A 21,872-nucleotide genomic window follows, 5' to 3' on the forward strand; every position below is an offset into this window, starting at 1 on the left:
AGTATATTGCTCAGCGATTCACCACCTACGGGGGGACCCTCCTGGCAATTTACTCACGAGTATGGAAAAAAATTGCTAAAATTTGTCAATGGAATAAAACAAAATGTTACTTGTTACTGCACCACAGCGATTTTTCGTCTGCGCTCGGTGACATTAGAATTGCCACAGGAGGCCGTATGCCTACGCCTACTAGGACGGGCTCCTGCGACTATAATGTCGGTCGGTTACAGTCTTGTGTGCTCGCAATAGTAGTCATGCTAGACCTTCCACATTGGAGATTGCATGGGGCCAAGTACTGGGTGAAGCAAGTTGTGCCTTAGTAGGTTGTCCGCAATTTGATTGCGGGTAACTATAAAGGATAACATAGCCCTTCCGTGACCTAAAAAAAAAAAAAAAAACATAAACTCTGCTTTCCTTATGAAAAGACAATATTAAAAATATAATTAATTAATTTACAAAAATATTAACAAATTGTAGAGAGTCATATAAGATAAAAACTCGTTTATTCTCATCTATAGGAGAGCGAAGAAAACAAAAGGAAAACCAAAACGGAAGAAAGAATCGAAAGAATCCGAATGGAAATAATTCTGTAAGGAAGCAAAGTCAATTAAGCAAAAACAAATCCGTGCCGTGCCGTGCCAATAAAAAAAAGAAGGTAACACTCAAATTTATTCATTCTTTTTTCTACTGTACTGTGCCTTAAGATTTAGGGAAGGAATTTAAAAATGGAGGACCTAAAGAAGTCAATTACTGAATTAAATGGGGTGGTAAAGGCTATCCTCGACCAACTAAAAAAATTCCATAATCGATTAGGAGGATTGGAGGGCTCAAATGGCAAATTGGGGCGGTCGATCTCGCTCCTAGAGCAAAAACTGGCAGAGAAGATATTTGACTTTGCCCAATTGAGTCCTGCCGAAGAAGTAAGGCCGACGGTTATTGCTAGGGCTCCGATGACGGAGGAGGAGCTTAGAGAAATAGGCAGACTCCCCGACTGTGTAAAGGAAATTCAAGTTTTTGAAGGGAACCCCTCACAATACATTTCCTGGCTCAACAATGTAGAGTCAATTCTTAAAGATTATGAGACAATTAAAGGAAAACCACTGTATAGGTCAATAGTGCAGCATATAAGGCAAAAGATTAGGGGTAGGGCCGATGCCGCCCTGGTGTCAAACAATATTTTCAATAATGATTGGTTGGAGGTAAAAAGAGTGCTGTCACTTCATTACGCTGACAAGAGGAATATCCGAACCCTCGAACAACAATTAAACCAATTGATGCAAAAGGGTTCGAAACTTGACGAGTTTTATGCAACTGTTAACCATCAGTTGTCACTCATAGTCAATAAAATTGAAACGGACGAGTACTCTGAAGAAACAGTAAATGTCTTAATAGGAACTTATAGGAATCGGGCGTTGGATGTATTTATTCGTGCCCTGAATCCTGAACTTTCGAGGATGTTAATTATACAAAAGCCGCGATCGTTGCCAGAGGCATACTCAGCCTGCCTCGATATACAAAATTTGACAATGAGGAATACCCTTATCCACGCTAACACCTTTAATAAGGTAGTTGTTCCAAGGAATACCATGTCCGCTTCAAATCAGCGACCCCCAATTCCACCCAGGACACGTTTTTATAACAATTGGGCAAACAAACCATTTGGCTCGGGTCATTTCCGGGTGAATAATAATAACATGCAATGGAGAGCTGGCGGAGTCAATAACTCGGAAAATCCGGTAGTTAAAATGGAAGTGGATGAAACGGTTCAGACACGACATGCCAATTATATGAACCGCCCGAGGAAATGGAATGCTGATAAAAGGGGGCCATCTTCGTCAGCCGGGGGACCGCCCAAACAACAGATGCTTTTCAACTTAGAAGCAAGCCCTGAAGGGGCTCAATGTGGGGAAAAACTCGAACAACACGATGAGACCGAGGGAAATTTTTTAACAGAGGGTCTTCCTGCTTATTTCATATAGGTGAGAAGACGGAAATCCTGTCAAGTGTGCCATATTTTACGTATGTGGCCACGAATAACAAGCAACTTAACTTCTTAATAGACACAGGCTCCAACATGAACTATATAAAAGAAAATCTGCAAACCAACACCAGATTAATCGAATCGCCTTTTAATGTCCAAACAGTAGCAGGACCACTGACAATAAAAAAAGTAGTAAGAGCAAAATTATTTAAGTGTGTGGGAAACGAGGACATACTGACCTTCTATGTACTCCCAGGCCTCGAGTAATTTGACGGCATTATTGGGGACGATACCTTGAAACAACTTGGCACAGTCATAGACAGGAAAAATCATATTTTAACTATTAGGCCGGGGATAAAAATAACACTTTGTAATAAGGTAGTAAACAGTCTCCACCTATTGCGGACAACGGACATACCGGACAACGCAATCGAATTAGTAAACTCCCTGCTTGAAAAACACTCTGAACTATTTGAGCCCTTAAGCGACAATATTAGTGCAAAGACTTCGGTTAAGGCCGAGATATACACCTCAACTAATCACCCCATTTACACAAAGAGTTACCCCTATCCTATCAATATGAGAAGTGAAGTGGAAAAACAAGTAGCCGAATTACTGGCGGAAGGCATTATCCGCCCTTCCAAAAGCCCCTATAATTCCCCAATATGGGTTGTCCCTAAAAAACCAAAACCCAATGGAGAAAAGCAATATAGGATAGTAGTGGACTTTAAGAGATTAAATGCAGTGACAATCTCAGATGCTTATCCAATTCCGGACATTAACGCAACATTGGCAAATTTAGGAAATGCGAAGTTCTTCACCACAATTGATTTAACATCGGGTTTTCATCAAATCCTGATGAAGGAATCTGATATTCAAAAAACAGCTTTCTCGACCATGAACGGGAAATACGAGTTTTTGCGATTTCCTTTTGGGCTGAAAAATGCCCCAGCAATTTTTCAACGTATGATCGATGACGTGCTAAAAGAATTTATTGGAAAGATATGTTACGTTTATATCGACGACATCGTCGTATTTGGGAAAGACCTTAAGGAACATGTCAAAAATGTCGCCACAGTATTTGAGAGATTAAATGAATCTAATTTACGAGTAAATTGGGAAAAAACGAAGTTCGTAAAAGCCGAGGTCGAGTTTCTAGGTTACATTATCACTTCTGAGGGAATTCGCCCGGATCAATCCAAAGTCAAAGCCATTATCGACCTACCACCCCCAGAATCCTTGAAGGAATTAAAGAGTTTCTTAGGTATGACTTCGTACTACCGCAAATTCATTAAAGACTATGCCAAACTAGCTAAGCCATTTACCAACCTAACCCGTGGAGAAAATGCACAGATAAAAGCGAATCAGTCAAGCAAAGTTTTAATAACACTAGATAATCCGGCTTCAAGAGCTTTTAATAGTCTGAAGGAACTCCTCATCTCGTTTGAAGTTCTTGCATTTCCCGATTTCGAGAAACCATTCAATTTAACGACAGACGCGTCAGAATATGCCATAGGAGCCGTCCTCTCTCAAGGGGAATACGGCAAAGATAGGCCAATTGCCTAAATTTCCCGATCCCTTAATAAATGCGAGGAAAATTACGCCACCAACGAAAAAGAAATGTTGGCTATTGTATGGGCGCTGGATAACTTGCGCTCATACCTGTATGGGGCTATGAAGATTCGAATCTTTACAGACCATCAGCCCCTTACCTTCGCTCTTGGGAATAGGAACCATAACGCGAAACTAAAACGGTGGAAATCTCGCATAGAGGAATATAACCACGAATTGATTTACACTCCGGGTAAATCAAATTACGTGGCTGACGCCTTGTCAAGGATGCGAGGACAAATCAACCACACGACTGCTAAAAATTACCCTCAGGATGATTCTACAACTGAAACTGCTAGCGAGGGAAATGGTATCCTGACAATCGATAGTGTTGGCGATTCTTCCACCGTTACAGCAAGCGAAGCAGGCACCATCCATAGTGCAGATCAACATGCATCAGACCTCATCCCTCATGTAGAAGCTCCAATCAATGTATTTAGGAATCAAATAATTTTCAGGGAAGGAGGTGATTTGATATGCACAGAAAATCCCTATTCAGGGTATACCAGGCACTATGTAACCCTTCCAAATTTGAACAGCAATACACTCACCGAAGTGCTGAAAGAATGCTTAAATCCATCGGTAATCAATGGAATAAAAATTCCAGAGTCTCGCATACAATTGCTCCAAGACCTATACTTACGAAATTTTTTATATTATATTACAAAATAAGGCTAACACAAAGAATAGTTGAGGATGTAGCAAACGACGATAGAGTGGTCAGCATCATAGAAGGGGAACATAGTAGAGCTCATAGGAATGCCAAGGAAATGAGGGAACAAATCCTGGAAAATTTTTACTTCCCAAAAATAGCGAGCTTACTACGAGCACACGTTACTAGGTGTCAAATCTGTTCATTAAATAAATACGACAGGCATCCACCAGTCCCACCGTTAAAAGAGACTCCAGTGCCGAAATTTCCTTGAGAAATAATTCACGTAGATATCTTTGAGTTACAGGGGGAGAAATTCCTTTCATGCATAGACAAATTCAGTAAATTCGCTAAGTTTTTCCATATCAAGGACCGTTCGGCTATCACTCTTCGCACCAAATTTGCGAAATTACTTCACAGCTCCAAGGATGGTGGTAACCGACAATGAAAGAGGATTCATGAGTCCGATAGTGACTAATTATATCAAGGGGCTAGGTATTACCGTTTACCAGACACCTATTCAGAGAAGTGAAGTAAACGGGCAAGTAGAAAAGCTGCACTCAACGATCCTCGAAATATACCGCTGTCTGCGACAGGAATTAAAAAATATTAACCCAAAGGAATTGCTGTATATTGCAGTAGATCGGTATAACACCACAATTCATTCTGTCACTAGGCGAAAACCTAGTGACATATTCTTCAAACAGTCTGCTAGAATTAATTATCAGGGCTTTACTGACTTTAGGAAAAGGATTCACAGAGAGATACGAGCACAAATTAAAAAAAACCAGGAGCAGCGAAATCTCAGACTGAACAGAAACAGGAAACCACCCAAGAAATATGGAGTAGGGGATAAGGTGTATGTAAGGGATAAACAGATAAAAGGGAAACAAAAACCCTTGTATAAAAAAGCGACCGTGAGTAGGGATTATAGAGTTACTATACAAACAAGCGAGGGGCGAAAGATTCACAAATGCCAACTAAAGACCAAAGGATAAGAATTCTTCATTCTTTTTATGGGGGGAGGCACAGTACAAAGAAAAGCAGCTCTTCCAACCCATAAATTGGTGGATATTCTACGAATATCGGGGTTCGACTCCTCATAAGGAAGAGTGAATGAGTAAAAAATATATATATAAAAAAAAACACAATTGATAAAAAAATGGCACTGTAAAGAAGAAAAAATTATTATTAATGTTTTACCTTAAAAAAAAAAACAAAAAAATAAAAAAATGACACTTTAAAAGGCACATTTAAATTACAAATACAAATATTTTTTGGCACGTTAAAATTGAAAATGAATACAATAAAAATAACTCACTCAACCCATAAATTGGTGGATATTCTTCGAATATCGGGGTTCGACTCCTCATGGGAATGATCCAATGAATAGAGATCATTTAAGAAAAAGAATGGCACTTCAAAGAAGAAAAAATTATAATTAATTTTTTTTAACTGTTAAATGGAATGTTGAAAACGAAATAAGAATTCATACACAAAATTTGAAGGTAAAACTAAAATTTAAAAGAAAAATAGAACATATTAAAATTGCCTAGAAGTTGAAAGCACTACAATAGTTTTAGGAGAAATTATTAGCAAGATAGGTTAATGTTAATCCCCGCCTCAATCGGATTCAGTATTTTTCAATATGAGGCCCCAATTGTTACGGTGGAGCACGGTAGCGGCTATGTCATCAGCGGCCATTTTAAATTAATCCACGCTATTGATCTAAAATACTTCGACACCGTGTTGGCAGAATTAACAACTCTGTCCAAGAAGAGGATCAGAAAAGAAGCAGCCAAATCACTCATCGACTTCCAATTAAACCAAACACGTCTGCGCCTCATTGAATTGACAGGAGAAAAAACAAGAAAAACACGATCCATCAATTGGATTGGATCCGCATGGAAATGGATTGCGGGTTCCCCTGATGCCGCAGATTGGGATTATATCATTGAAAACCAGAACGAATTGATGACGAATGACAACAACCAATACGTCATAAATAAAAAGTTATTTAATGCAACGCAAGAAGTAATCCAGATGACAAACGACATGGTAGAATACACTAACGCCCTTGGCAGACATATTAATGCAGAAGGTTGGGGTGCAATTATATTCAATAAGGTTCCAGTTCTAAAGGAGAAAGTATCAGAAATCGTACGTGCAGCTCAGATGGCGAAATCCGGAATTGTTGATACAAACCTATTGGATAGAGAGGAAATGGAAAGAATACTTTTCGAAAAAAATGCTTTACCATATCAGAACCTGGTTGAAGCCGCAGAATACGCAAGCCCGTCCTTTTACTCCAACGCACCCTTCTTCTCTATGTACTTTCGGTGCCAAAAGTCAAACCTGAACAATACCGGCTTCTGTTAGCTAGACTTACAACATTGGGCGGGAGGCGCGTAGTTCTTGAGTACAGAAAAGTCCTTATCAACCGAGATGAAACTTATGGCGTGTCGACAAACTGTTTCTCCATTAACAATTCCACTATCTATGACAGAGGTTCAATAGAAAGACTACCAGAGAATAGTTGTTTGCCAAAGTTGATCAAAGGAGGCAATGCCCGTTGCCAGTTCGAGCCCGATAAGGGCACTACTATAGAACTCATCGAGGAAAATACAATATTCTTGACTAATTTTCAAGGAATAGTGTGGGGCAAAAACCAAACGGCAACGTTAAACGGCACCTTTTTTGAGCACGATTGCTAGAACTTCACAAGTACTACCATCTGTTTTGTCAAATGTCACAAATGATGGCTTAAAGGTTAGCTTATCCTACATTCATGGACTCAGTCTGAACAACATAAATCAACTTAAGAAGCTTTCCTGGAACTTTCACCTCTCTTGGGCAACGGACGGAATTGTCCTTATAATTCTAGCATCAGCCTTCTATATGATCTGGCGGAAAATCACCTCAGGGGTAGATGTACCCAGAATTGTCAGTGTAGCTGAAATTCATCAGCTTCCTGCTTCCCCCGCCACAACTGAAAACCCAACACTGTCATCTGCGGGACACAGATTTTTAAAGGGGGAGGAGTTAAGGCAGCTACCTGACTGGAATACGCTAGCAATGCGTATCCGATGACACATGCGCAGCAGCGTTAGTATTGTATAACCGCCGCTGCACCGTGTGAACCGCTATGTCAGCATTATGTTAGTTAAGGCAGCTACCTGACTGCAATACGCTAGCAATGCGTATCCGATGACATATGCGCAGCAGCGTTATTATTGTATAACCGCCGCTGCACCGTGTGAATCGCTATGTCAGCATTATGTTAGATTAAGAATCAGGCTTAGCTTAAGTATAACAATAAATTGTCAAGCCACTTGAAGTTCTGGGCTGAAGGTAACCACAACAGATTTTTACTTGCTCTGGATTGGAAAATAGGAGTAAGTATGAAAAAGGGGCCAAGGGGTTGGCCCCTAACTTTAATTTGAACTTGCCCGCGAAGCAGATTGGATCTTGAAGAAGAGTAAAAAACGGAAGGCTGAATCATCACCTGAAGCTCTAGGTCCTAACATCTCGAACAATCTACCCAACGTGCTCGGCGATCAGCCAGAAAAGAAAGCTTCACGCCTTGATGTTGTTCCACAAATGGAGGGACCTACAGTTTCAAGCCAACTCCGAACGGCAGATTTATTGTATAGCATTGCCAAAAATGAGACAAAAAAAACCGTCTCTATTAAACTTCTAAATAACTACGTATACAAAATTAATGCATCAGACTCCGATGACTATAGAAGATTAACAAAAACGTTAACTAGCATGAATCTTTCATGGTACTCATATGAAAATAAGCAATCTCGACATATTAAAGTGATGGTGAAAAGTCACTCAAAAGATGCAAAAGCAATAATTGCAGATCTGCAAGAACAAGGATTGAAGGCCATAAGGGCAGTCAATAAACTAAAGTGGAAATCAAAAGAACCTTTAGATATGTTTCTTCCCACTTTTGATGAAAGTGGAAGCATTAAAAAAATATAGGTACGAAATATAAAATTATTCTGCAATCTGTAGTCACGATGAGGCTGCGGAACGATCGAAACTAATTCCTCAATGTAAATCATGCCAATCATATGATCATAGGCAAAACTATTGCGGCAACATCACGAACATTTGATTGTAATAAGCCTGAAGAGCTGCAACCATTTCGGTTTGCGATTGGGGTGAAGCTCATCCTGCTAACTATAAAAGCTGTGTCGTTTCTAAGCAGTTACAAAAGATACGTGACCAAAGATCCGGTAACAAAAAAAGCAATATTAAAAACAAAGATATTAATACAAAAAATCTAGCTATCAAACTCACTCTAAACGATCCAGAAATATTTGCTCATAAACCCACTCTTCAAAAAACTGCATCAGTAGCTAATAGACCAACATACTACCACATAGTAAAAGGGAATAACCATTCGTGATATACAAATATTCTGCACCAAATCTTAAAAATGACCAATCTTTTTGAAATTATGCTAAAAATTCACATCTGTGTGATTTCGAAAACACACTTTACCAAAGAATCATAATTTAGATTAAAAAATGTTGTCATATACCACACAATACATCCAAATAACTGCGCATACGGAGGTGCTACAATCATTATAAAAACCAGTATAAAACATTTTGAAGAAGGTAGACTTTCTACAGATGAATTTCAAGCAATAACCATTTCGATGAATTGAGGTAAGCATTATCACTTACAGCAGCCTATAGTCCTCCAACACACAAGATCACATCCGACCAATATCTGCAAATAATCAATAACCATAAAAGTGGATTCATAATGGCCGGAGATTTTAACGCTAAGTATACCTGTTGTAAAGAAAAGAGGATTCTAATTTTTAATAGCTTCTTTGATGGATGCTTTAAAAAACCTGTAAAGGTATTTATTTATTTCATTCTTTTAGTTTTTACATATTTTTTACAATTCATAATTTAATTATATTTCAGTTTTTATTTACCTTAGTTTTCCTCTCTTATTCTTTATTTCTTTCAATTAGGCCTTATATGTGTCCGCGTGCACCGATAAAAATGAAATGAGCGATATAAAAGAGTAAAGCTTAGTTATAATGACAAGTGATAATTTCGCGCAGAGTTGCTCTATTTCGTAAATTTTTACGGGTTGCTTAAGTTGGCAACAATGTCGCCCCGGTAAGCGGATGAATCTTCTAAGTTTAAGCAACTCGCCTTTTAAAAAGCTATCAGCCCCGCGAAAATTCGTACCGTTATCGCTATATATTTCAACAGGACAGCCACGGCGAGCAATGAAATTTCGCAAGCACATTAGACAGGAGTCAGTACTTAGAGAATGGGCTATTTCTATATGTATAGCTCTTATTGTCAGGCAGGTCAGCAATACTCCCCACCTCTTCTTCGCCTTGCGGTTTTCAGTAACTAAGATCGGCCCAAAATAATCGATTCCAACATACGTAAAGGGACGAGAAAATGCGGCAAGCCGGGCTATGGGTAATTGCGCCATTTGTGGAGCTTGCGGAGCGGCGTTCGCGATTTTACATACTTGGCAATTTCGCCTCACAGCTTTAAATAACGATCGCAGTTTTGGTATAAAAACAATTGTCTTACCTCATTCAAGGCCGTGTCGTGCTGAATATGGTAAAAGCGTTGATGATATTGATCTACTATAAGATAGGTTACTCGATGACCTGGTGGTAGAACAATGAAATCACGTTGAGGCTGGTCGCATGACTGAAAATATGTTGCCCTATTTTTCACGCGAATGAGATGCTCGTCGTCCATATAAACTTGCAGGTTTCGTAGCGGGCCAGTTTTACATACAGGCTTACCAACTTTAAGCAATGACCAGTCATCAAAATGTTCCATTTGGATTGTCTTAAAAATAAACAGTTTTGCACGCCGAAAATGACACGCGGTTAGATGACTGCCTTCCGATGTGATTTTGAGCCGTTGTTTAAGTTTTTCGATGTAAGGCACACAGGTTGCTATAGCTCTATATAGTCGAATCCAATTCGAAAAATATTCAAAGTTGATATTTATCTTTCGCACGTTGTGAATTAGAAGCTTAGTTCGAAATTCGCTAGGGTTCACCGTACCCAGATCTTCTTGTTCCGGCCACTCTTTAGTAGGTAAAGTAAGGAAAGCGGGACCATTTATCCACTGATGAGCTACCTCAATGCAAGGCCTCGTTTTCGTAGCAATATCAGCGACATTCATTTTTGTTGGTATACAACGCCATTCACTGATAGCAGTTGCTTCTTGGATTTCAGCGATACGAAACATTACAAATTGTTGAAATTTACGCGGATCACCATGAAGCCACTTTAGAACGGTTTTTGAGTCGCTCCAGATGCAACGCTTCTCAAATTTTATATGATGTGCTTCCTCAACCATGTTTGTTAAACGTGCACCAATTACCGCAGCCTGTAGTTCCAGTCGTGGTATTGAGAGTGGGCGCAACGGTGCGACCTTTGCTTTAGCTGCTACCAACCTACTGACGATGTGACCACCAGCTTCAATACGAAAATATGATACGGCAGCGTATGCATTTTCACTTGCGTCTAATTTAACGGTTGATCCCAGTCTATTCCACTTCGCCATATATCTTGAATAAGAATCTTTAGATATGAAGTTAAGCAAGCTCCTAGTCCCAGCGGATCGAAAACTGACATGAGCACTTGCAATACTTCTCTCTTTGTAATGACGACCCTGTCAACGAATACATTGCGCTTAAGCCGAACAAATTTGAGCACGTAGCTGAATGTATCGGATTTTGGTTTCCAGTACATACCAAGTATTTTTTTGAAATTTATGACATCCTTACTGCAGTCAAATGATTTAAGTTGTGGCTCCCCATCTCCGTTAAGCGCTGCTAAAACATATGGCGAAATGCTTGACCAATTACGCATATTGAAACCACATTTAGAGTGAACATCTTGAACATTTTTTGCCAATTTGATAGCTTCGTCGACGGTTCGAGTCGAATCAATAAAATCATCGACACATCTCTAGATTTCGCGGCTGCATTCCATACAAGTCGTATTTTATTTGGCTTGTGCGGATTGCAGACAATAAAAACCGGCAAATACCAAATTTTGTCACCACGATCATTTATAGCTTCGTTCGGTAACTTGGTTGCATAATTTTTCTTAACTAAGTTGTCAATTTGTTGCTGCATATTGCGTTGTAGTTCAGGATTGCTAGATAACTTACGTTCCACACACTTAAAGCTGTTGGCAAGTTGTCTGGCAATCGTATATTATCATTTTACCCAAAATTTCTATGGCTCGTTGATCTTCCATTGAAATTGGATTTACCTTTGGCACTGAAATCCCAATATTTTCATTCAACATGAAAGACTTTACGAGTTCATGCAGGTTGTTATCGCTCTCACAGTCGCATTTATGTAAGTTTAATCCGTTACCTTTACCCTGATTATTACCGCCACCAAAAATTGTCCACCCTAATCTGGTTTTCGCCCCTACGGGATCTTGCCATCCACCTTCACGTACCTTCTGTGCCATTATCAAATTGGGATTATTTACACCAATAATTAGCTTAGGAACTATGTCAATAAAGTTTGGCAAGGGAATGCCTTTTAAATGTGCATATTTTGTTTTCAATTTATCAGCAATCAATGTTGATGATGACATATTTAAGCTACTAACCATGTAAACACCTCAGAGTGGATATATTTTCGCACCTTGAATATTACCTGAAATTCGTAGATCGAGTCGTTGCGAATCAGCTTCATATCGGTTTATATCTCCAGTCCAGTGAATGCACAGAGGATTGTGAACGCCAGCCTCACCCAATTCATCTGCAAGTGTTTGATCTATAAGTGTCAGTGTAGATCCATCATCCATAAACGCGTATGTGGATATTGTTTTATTTCGTCCATACAAAACTATCGGCAAGATTCGAAAATATGTGGTGTTGTTGCTGGAAATCGAACGGTGATTATTCAGCATCGTTGAAACTTCACTATTTTTGTTAACATCAGAATTGTGAAGGAGCCTGTGGTGACGTATTGTACAGCTATCCACCCCACACGATTTATTACTCCAGCAGCGGCGAGAGTGTGTTCCCAAACACTGGCGGCATAGATTTTTCCTCTTAACAAAGTCCCATCTCTCATTCATAGTGAGTGCTTTAAACCGGTCACACTGAGGAACCTTATGCGGGTTATTACATACTACGCATCTGGGCATAGATTTTGCTTCTTCGTATTGCTTTAACCCTAGAAAACTAGACCCGCCTCTGAGGCGCAAATATTGTCATTTTTACGTATTTCATTATGATTGAATGCAAGTGGCAGCACGACCTTTCAAACCATTATAGTAGTCTCTTGTGTGAGTTTGTGGGCGAACGTTCATTGCACAAAGTTTTTTTGTTACGGAGATATATTAATTCGTGTTGCCTGAGAGGCGAGGTTTAGTATTAAAGGTATTTTTCTGATTACATATTATTTTTAAATATTTATTGTACTTATTTTTGCGACAGTAGCTATAATGTTAATGGCTTTTTCGTTTAGAGATGTGTACTTCTGACTCCCAAATAGAAAAATGGCTGGAGGAGCTGTCGCTAAATGGAAGTGAAATAGAGGACAATTTAGAAAAGGATTTCGATTCAGACGATAGTCTAATTGATCCAAACTTTCAACTTGAATCTGAATATGAAGTTGAAAATATAATTGTGGGCAATCAATAATTGACTCCTGTTGCAGTTTCACCTATAGACGTACCACAAAGTAATGACCAACCTAATGACTCTTTAATAATCAAGCCTTCCGAAGCTATTGTAAGAGGTAAGAACAATTTCATTTGGTCGACTGAACCGTCTTCTACAAAACGAAGCTCAAGTAGAACTCCAACGAGGAATATTGTTCATATTTTACCGGGATCAAAGAGAGAATTTAAGAACGTTACAAAGCCTTTAAGTTGTTGTGAAAAATTTTTCACACCAAATATAATTGAAGAAATTCTTCTTCATACCAACGAAGACATTAAAGTTATTGTAAATCCAATAATTACAAAAAACAAACCACAACCACATCATTAACTAGAACAGAACAACTTCGCGCTCTCCTTGGAATTTTGGTTTTAAGTGGTGCGCTAAAGAACAACCATTTGTCAACTAAAGAGCTTTTTGATCCTTTGCTCTGCGGATCTAAAAATGTTGCTACAATGAGTATGGAACGTTTCAGATTTCTTATAAATTGCCTTCATTTTGATGATCGGAACACACGAGAAAATAGAAGAAAGACCGATAAATTTGCTCCCATTAGAAACATATGGGAGATTTTTATTCAGCAATGTCAGAGATAACTTTAAACCGGGGTCATACCTATGTGACAATAGACGAACAGCTACTAGCATTTAGAGGTCAATGTCCATTCCGAATGTACATACCAAACAAACCAGCTAAATACGGAATAAAAATTGTGTTAGTCAGCGGTGTCAGAACTAAATATATGTTTGATGCTTCACCATATTTGGGAAACAATTTTAATACAGTAGCTGGCGAACCGTTAGGTTCTTATTATTGTAAGCTTCTCACTAGAACTATACATGGAACAAATAGAAACATAACTGTAGACAATTGGTTCACTTCCATACCATTAGCAGAACAGCTATTAGCGGATCCTTATAAGTTAACTTTAATTGGAACAATCAAAACTAACAAAAAAGAAATTCCAGATGAGTTGAAGCATAATACATCCCGTCGTATTGGAACATCCATGTTCGGTTTCCATGATAAGTTAAGTCTTGTTAGCTATAAAGCAAAGCCTCATAAAACTGTTTTTTTAATATCAACTATGCACGACGAACCCACACTTAACTCACTATCAAAAAAACCTGTAATTATTGAATCCTATAGTGCAACAAAAGGTGCTGTTCACACTTTTGATCAGATGTGTTGTCATGCCATCTGCAGCCGCAAAACCAGGCGTTGGCCATTATGTATGTTTTACGGTATGATAAATATGGCAGTATTGAATAGTTACATTCTCTATGTTTCAAACTGTGACCAAAAACAAATAAAGCCAATGAGCAGAAGGGATTTCATGAAGGATCTTAGTAAGGATTTGTGCTGTGACTGGCTCTCAATGAGACTTCAAGAAAGACCATCTATGCAAAAACGAGTTCGTGAAGCAATAACCGACTCCATTCATAGCTCCGAAGAGCAGCAAGAAAACTCTGAACCACAAATAAAGAAAGAGAAAAGATGTGTAATTACTGTCCATCAAGCAAGAAACGTATGAGTGTTTATTATTGTGAAAAATGCAATAGAACATACTGCCTGGAACATAGATCCCCAAATTGCTATAGATTTGATATAAGAAAAAAGGTCTGAATTAATTTTTATGTACAAAACAAAATGTTAATAATATATTTGAAATTCTTTATTTTTATGAAACTTAGTACAAATAGCTATAAGAAAAATAAGAATTTTATGTTTTTGTTTTAAAGAAAAAAAAAACTTATGAAATTTTTTCTAAATGATATCCTTGCAAACAAAAAAAATTAAGTGTTTACTTAGTAAGTACATAATTGGTTTATAAAAACAATTTGATGAAATATTTTTTTTATATTATAGTTAAATACTCCAACTCTCAAAAAATAAAATGTTTTTCAATACAAAAACTTAACAAAAATTAGAGAAGAATTTTGTTTTTTAAAAAGTAGCCTGATAGGCGAGCTTTAGTTCTAAGCGTTTAAAAAAAAAGGTTTAGTTTTCTAGGGTTAAAACGGCATCAGATTTATGCGTGTGCAAATGAGCTTTACGCTTGTTAAGTTTCTCTGAGAGTGATGCCGGATTCGTAACGCGGCAAGCTGCTTCAGCCAATGTGGACAACCAGGTAAAAAAATCTTCCAAGCAAGGGTTATTCATGCCAGTTGAATAAATTGCCCAGTTAAGTTTTGACTCCTGAGAGAGCTTCTCAACGAATTCCTGCAATAGTAATGGGCTGTTGAGGTAACCGCTTAGTTTGCTTGCATGAATTATTGCTACTATATTCTTGATAGCAAATGCAAAGTCGATGAGTAGATCAAGTTTACCCTTAGGCGATGGTAATTGACGCGCCCTATCAATAAGTACTCTAAGTATTTGGTCAGGGCGTCCAAAATACATTCTGAGCGTATTTATAATATCAGGTACCATCTCCGGTAATACCAGTAAATTGCGCACGACCTCCCTAGCCTTACCACGTAGACATTTTTGAAGGCGAACTAAATTCTCATGATGAGAGTAACCAGCCATTTGTGTGCTCTGTTCATATGCACTAACAAAAATATGCCACTCTTGGGGGTCACCGCTAAACACCGGCAAGTCTTTTGGCACGCATGGCCGCGCTGTAAACTGCGAAGTCGTCAAATTACAGGTATCGGCTGATTGAGTTGCGAATACCTGATTTGGCGAACGTGCTGTACTTGTTGGTGCTGTGAACGTTGTAAATATGTTTGGCGAATTACCGTTGCAGTCTACATGTAAGGCCTGACTACGCTCTGCCGCAGTCCGCGTCGACGGCTGACATGGTGACTGCATAACTGTATGTACCGGTACCTCACGCGCTGGACATATGTTGGTTCTGTTATTTTGTACAGGCTGCACTGGAGTAGGAGAAAATGCTGTGTTACCGCTCACATTAGTTCCACACATTTTGGTGGGGCCAATAACACGTGGGCCTTCGTTGACAATATCTATTTTCTCGTCTTCTGCGTTTAAAATGCGAAAATTTCATCGCAAATACTCTTCTCTTAAACGCATGATCTCTTCTAGTTGCTGTAAACGGAGCTGTTTTTTTCTGCTATGGATTAGCAATTCTTGTGGTGCGCTGAGACTGCTACCGTCGCCATCTAGATATATTTGTAAATTTTGATCTGCAGGCGGTGCAGGATTAGTGAGGTTATACTCACAACCATTTTGCACTACAACTTCTTCAGCCATTGTTTTAGCGTTGCTGGAGCACCGTTTAATTCCGCCATCATTTAATAAGGTTTTTTAAAGATTTTGTTGTAAAGAAAAGAGGATTCTAATTTTTAATAGCTTCTTTGATGGATGCTTTAAAAAACCTGTAAAGGTATTTATTTATTTCATTCTTTTAGTTTTTACATATTTTTTACAATTCATAATTTAATTACACAGGTCGACAATGTTTTGTCCTATAAAAGTGTAGGGTCATTTCCGAAGTAATTTTTTGCGTAGAATCCGAATCCGGGGTTTAAATTGCTCTATCACGTCAGGATTTTGTGATATCCTAACATAAAAGTGCAAAAAACGCTGTTTTTGCCCTTTTTTGAGGTTATGTAGCTACGCAGATTTTGCTCTTCATAAAAAAGTAAGCATAGTATTTTAAAGTATAAGTCTTCCTCTTTTAAATGCCGTTGAGTTTGCTCAAATATCTTTATTTTTCACTGAGATATTGCATTTTGAAGTTTTTTTATTTTTTTTTGTGCGACTATGTAATCGACCGTATCACGTCTCATGTTATCTCAATGGATTTTCGAATATCGAAAAATTCACAAACATGGAAACTTCGAAATGCGATATCTCAGTGAAAAATAAAGATATTTAAGCAAACTCAACGGCATTTGAAAGAGGAAGACTTATACTTTAAAATATTATGCTTACTTTTTTATGAAGAGCAAAATCTTCGTAGCTACATAACCTCAAAAATGGGCGAAAACAGCGTTTTTTGCACTTTTAGGTTAGGATATCTCAAAATCATGACGTGATAGAGCAATTTAAACCCCGGATTCGGATTCTACGCAAAAAGTTACTTCGGAAATGACACTACACTTTTATAGGACATTCCGAACTCATTTTTTTGCAGACCTGTGTTATATTTCAGTTTTTATTTACCTTAGTTTTCCTCTCTTATTCTTTATTTCTTTCAATTAGGCCTTATATGTGTCCGCGTGCACCGATAAAAATGAAATGAGCGATATAAAAGAGTAAAGCTTAGTTATAATGACAAGTGATAATTTCGCGTAGAGTTGCTCTATTTCGTAAATTTTTACGGGTTGCTTAAGTTGGCAACAATGTCCCCCCGGTAAGCGGATGAATCTTCGGAGCTTGCCTTGTCTTTGCCGATGTCGAGCACTGCAAGCTTTACTGCTGGTCGTTCTAAAACACCTTGCCTCGTTTTTACTTTAGCTCGCCTTACTTGTCCATCTTTTGCCATCGTTGTTTCGACGACTATACCTTTTAGCCAAGTGTTCCTTTCTGCATTTTCATCGACAATCAATACGATGTCACCATCGCTTATGGGTTTCACTTTTTCAAACCATTCACTGCGACGTGTAAGTGATGGAATCATTTCGCGTACCCGTCGACGCCAGAACAAATTCGCAAACATCTCGCTTTGACGTAAATTCATTTTTAAGCTAATTTCCTCAGGTTTACAAAACGGCTTGGCTCCATTTGAACTGCCCAATAAAAAATGGTTTGGGGTAATGGGTTCCTGGTTCTCATAGTCGAGCGATAGATATGTCAGATATCGAGAATTAATGATCATCTCCACCTCCAGCAAAGCCGAACGTAAACTTTCATCAGAGAATCTCTGTGATGGCGAAATCTTATACAGCACTGCCTTTGTTGTACTTATTAGGCGTTCCCATGCTCCACCCATGTGAGGTGCAGCTGGTGGATTAAACTTCTAGGCGATACCTTTGTGAGCAAGTTCACGTTCTACGATCGAAGCATTAAGTTTAAGCAACTCGCCTTTTAAAAAGCTATCAGCCCCGCGAAAATTCGTACCGTTATCGCTACATATTTCAACAGGGCAGCCACGGCGAGCAATGAAATTTCGCAAGCACATTAGACAGGAATCAGTACTTAGAGAATGGGCTATTTCTATGTGTATAGCTCTTATTGTCAGGCAGGTCAGCAATACTCCCCACCTCTTCTTCGCCTTGCGGTTTTCAGTAACTAAGATCGGCCCAAAATAATCGATTCCAACATACGTAAAGGGACGAGAAAATGCGGCAAGCCGGGCTATGGGTAATTGCGCCATTTGTGGAGCTTGCGGAGCGGCGTTCGCGATTTTACATACTTGGCAATTTCGCCTCACAGCTTTAAATAACGATCGCAGTTTTGGTATAAAAACAATTGTCTTACCTCATTCAAGGCCGTGTCGTGCTGAATATGGTAAAAGCGTTGATGATATTGATCTACTATAAGATAGGTTACTCGATGACCTGGTGGTAGAACAATGAAATCACGTTGAGGCTGGTCGCATGACTGAAAATATGTTGCCCTATTTTTCACGCGAATGAGATGCTCGTCGTCCATATAAACTTGCAGGTTTCGTAGCGGGCCAGTTTTACATACAGGCTTACCAACTTTAAGCAATGACCAGTCATCAAAATGTTCCATTTGGATTGTCTTAAAAATAAACAGTTTTGCACGCCGAAAATGACACGCGGTTAGATGACTGCCTTCCGATGTGATTTTGAGCCGTTGTTTAAGTTTTTCGATGTAAGGCACACAGGTTGCTATAGCTCTATATAGTCGAATCCAATTCGAAAAATATTCAAAGTTGATATTTATCTTTCGCACGTTGTGAATTAGAAGCTTAGTTCGAAATTCGCTAGGGTTCACCGTACCCAGATCTTCTTGTTCCGGCCACTCTTTAGTAGGTAAAGTAAGGAAAGCGGGACCATTTATCCACTGATGAGCTACCTCAATGCAAGGCCTCGTTTTCGTAGCAATATCAGCGACATTCATTTTTGTTGGTATACAACGCCATTCACTGATAGCAGTTGCTTCTTGGATTTCAGCGATACGAAACATTACAAATTGTTGAAATTTACGCGGATCACCATGAAGCCACTTTAGAACGGTTTTTGAGTCGCTCCAGATGCAACGCTTCTCAAATTTTATATGATGTGCTTCCTCAACCATGTTTGTTAAACGTGCACCAATTACCGCAGCCTGTAGTTCCAGTCGTGGTATTGAGAGTGGGCGCAACGGTGCGACCTTTGCTTTAGCTGCTACCAACCTACTGACGATGTGACCACCAGCTTCAATACGAAAATATGATACGGCAGCGTATGCATTTTCACTTGCGTCTAATTTAACGGTTGATCCCAGTCTATTCCACTTCCCCATATATCTTGAATAAGAATCTTTAGATATGAAGTTAAGCAAGCTCCTAGTCCCAGCGGATCGAAAACTGACATGAGCACTTGCAATACTTCTCTCTTTGTAATGACGACCCTGTCAACGAATACATTGCGCTTAAGCCGAACAAATTTGAGCACGTAGCTGAATGTATCGGATTTTGGTTTCCAGTACATACCAAGTATTTTTTTGAAATTTATGACATCCTTACTGCAGTCAAATGATTTAAGTTGTGGCTCCCCATCTCCGTTAAGCGCTGCTAAAACATATGGCGAAATGCTTGACCAATTACGCATATTGAAACCACATTTAGAGTGAACATCTTGAACATTTTTTGCCAATTTGATAGCTTCGTCGACGGTTCGAGTCGAATCAATAAAATCATCGACACATCTCTAGATTTCGCGGCTGCATTCCATACAAGTCGTATTTTATTTGGCTTGTGCGGATTGCAGACAATAAAAACCGGCAAATACCAAATTTTGTCACCACGATCATTTATAGCTTCGTTCGGTAACTTGGTTGCATAATTTTTCTTAACTAAGTTGTCAATTTGTTGCTGCATATTGCGTTGTAGTTCAGGATTGCTAGATAACTTACGTTCCACACACTTAAAGCTGTTGGCAAGTTGTCTGGCAATCGTATATTATCATTTTACCCAAAATTTCTATGGCTCGTTGATCTTCCATTGAAATTGGATTTACCTTTGGCACTGAAATCCCAATATTTTCATTCAACATGAAAGACTTTACGAGTTCATGCAGGTTGTTATCGCTCTCACAGTCGCATTTATGTAAGTTTAATCCGTTACCTTTACTCTGATTATTACCGCCACCAAAAATTGTCCACCCTAATCTGGTTTTCGCCCCTACGGGATCTTGCCATCCACCTTCACGTACCTTCTGTGCCATTATCAAATTGGGATTATTTACACCAATAATTAGCTTAGGAACTATGTCAATAAAGTTTGGCAAGGGAATGCCTTTTAAATGTGCATATTTTGTTTTCAATTTATCAGCAATCAATGTTGATGATGACATATTTAAGCTACTAACCATGTAAACACCTCAGAGTGGATATATTTTCGCACCTTGAATATTACCTGAAATTCGTAGATCGAGTCGTTGCGAATCAGCTTCATATCGGTTTATATCTCCAGTCCAGTGAATGCACAGAGGATTGTGAACGCCAGCCTCACCCAATTCATCTGCAAGTGTTTGATCTATAAGTGTCAGTGTAGATCCATCATCCATAAACGCGTATGTGGATATTGTTTTATTTCGTCCATACAAAACTATCGGCAAGATTCGAAAATATGTGGTGTTGTTGCTGGAAATCGAACGGTGATTATTCAGCATCGTTGAAACTTCACTATTTTTGTTAACATCAGAATTGTGAAGGAGTCTGTGGTGACGTATTGTACAGCTATCCACCCCACACGATTTATTACTCCAGCAGCGGCGAGAGTGTGTTCCCAAACACTGGCGGCATAGATTTTTCCTCTTAACAAAGTCCCATCTCTCATTCATAGTGAGTGCTTTAAACCGGTCACACTGAGGAACCTTATGCGGGTTATTACATACTACGCATCTGGGCATAGATTTTGCTTCTTCGTATTGCTTTAACCCTAGAAAACTAGACCCGCCTCTGAGGCGCAAATATTGTCATTTTTACGTATTTCATTATGATTGAATGCAAGTGGCAGCACGACCTTTCAAACCATTATAGTAGTCTCTTGTGTGAGTTTGTGGGCGAACGTTCATTGCACAAAGTTTTTTTGTTACGGAGATATATTAATTCGTGTTGCCTGAGAGGCGAGGTTTAGTATTAAAGGTATTTTTCTGATTACATATTATTTTTAAATATTTATTGTACTTATTTTTGCGACAGTAGCTATAATGTTAATGGCTTTTTCGTTTAGAGATGTGTACTTCTGACTCCCAAATAGAAAAATGGCTGGAGGAGCTGTCGCTAAATGGAAGTGAAATAGAGGACAATTTAGAAAAGGATTTCGATTCAGACGATAGTCTAATTGATCCAAACTTTCAACTTGAATCTGAATATGAAGTTGAAAATATAATTGTGGGCAATCAATAATTGACTCCTGTTGCAGTTTCACCTATAGACGTACCACAAAGTAATGACCAACCTAATGACTCTTTAATAATCAAGCCTTCCGAAGCTATTGTAAGAGGTAAGAACAATTTCATTTGGTCGACTGAACCGTCTTCTACAAAACGAAGCTCAAGTAGAACTCCAACGAGGAATATTGTTCATATTTTACCGGGATCAAAGAGAGAATTTAAGAACGTTACAAAGCCTTTAAGTTGTTGTGAAAAATTTTTCACACCAAATATAATTGAAGAAATTCTTCTTCATACCAACGAAGACATTAAAGTTATTGTAAATCCAATAATTACAAAAAACAAACCACAACCACATCATTAACTAGAACAGAACAACTTCGCGCTCTCCTTGGAATTTTGGTTTTAAGTGGTGCGCTAAAGAACAACCATTTGTCAAC

This window comes from Anastrepha obliqua, chromosome 6, assembly GCF_027943255.1.
Source record: "Anastrepha obliqua isolate idAnaObli1 chromosome 6, idAnaObli1_1.0, whole genome shotgun sequence".
Taxonomy (NCBI): Eukaryota; Metazoa; Arthropoda; class Insecta; order Diptera; family Tephritidae; genus Anastrepha; species Anastrepha obliqua.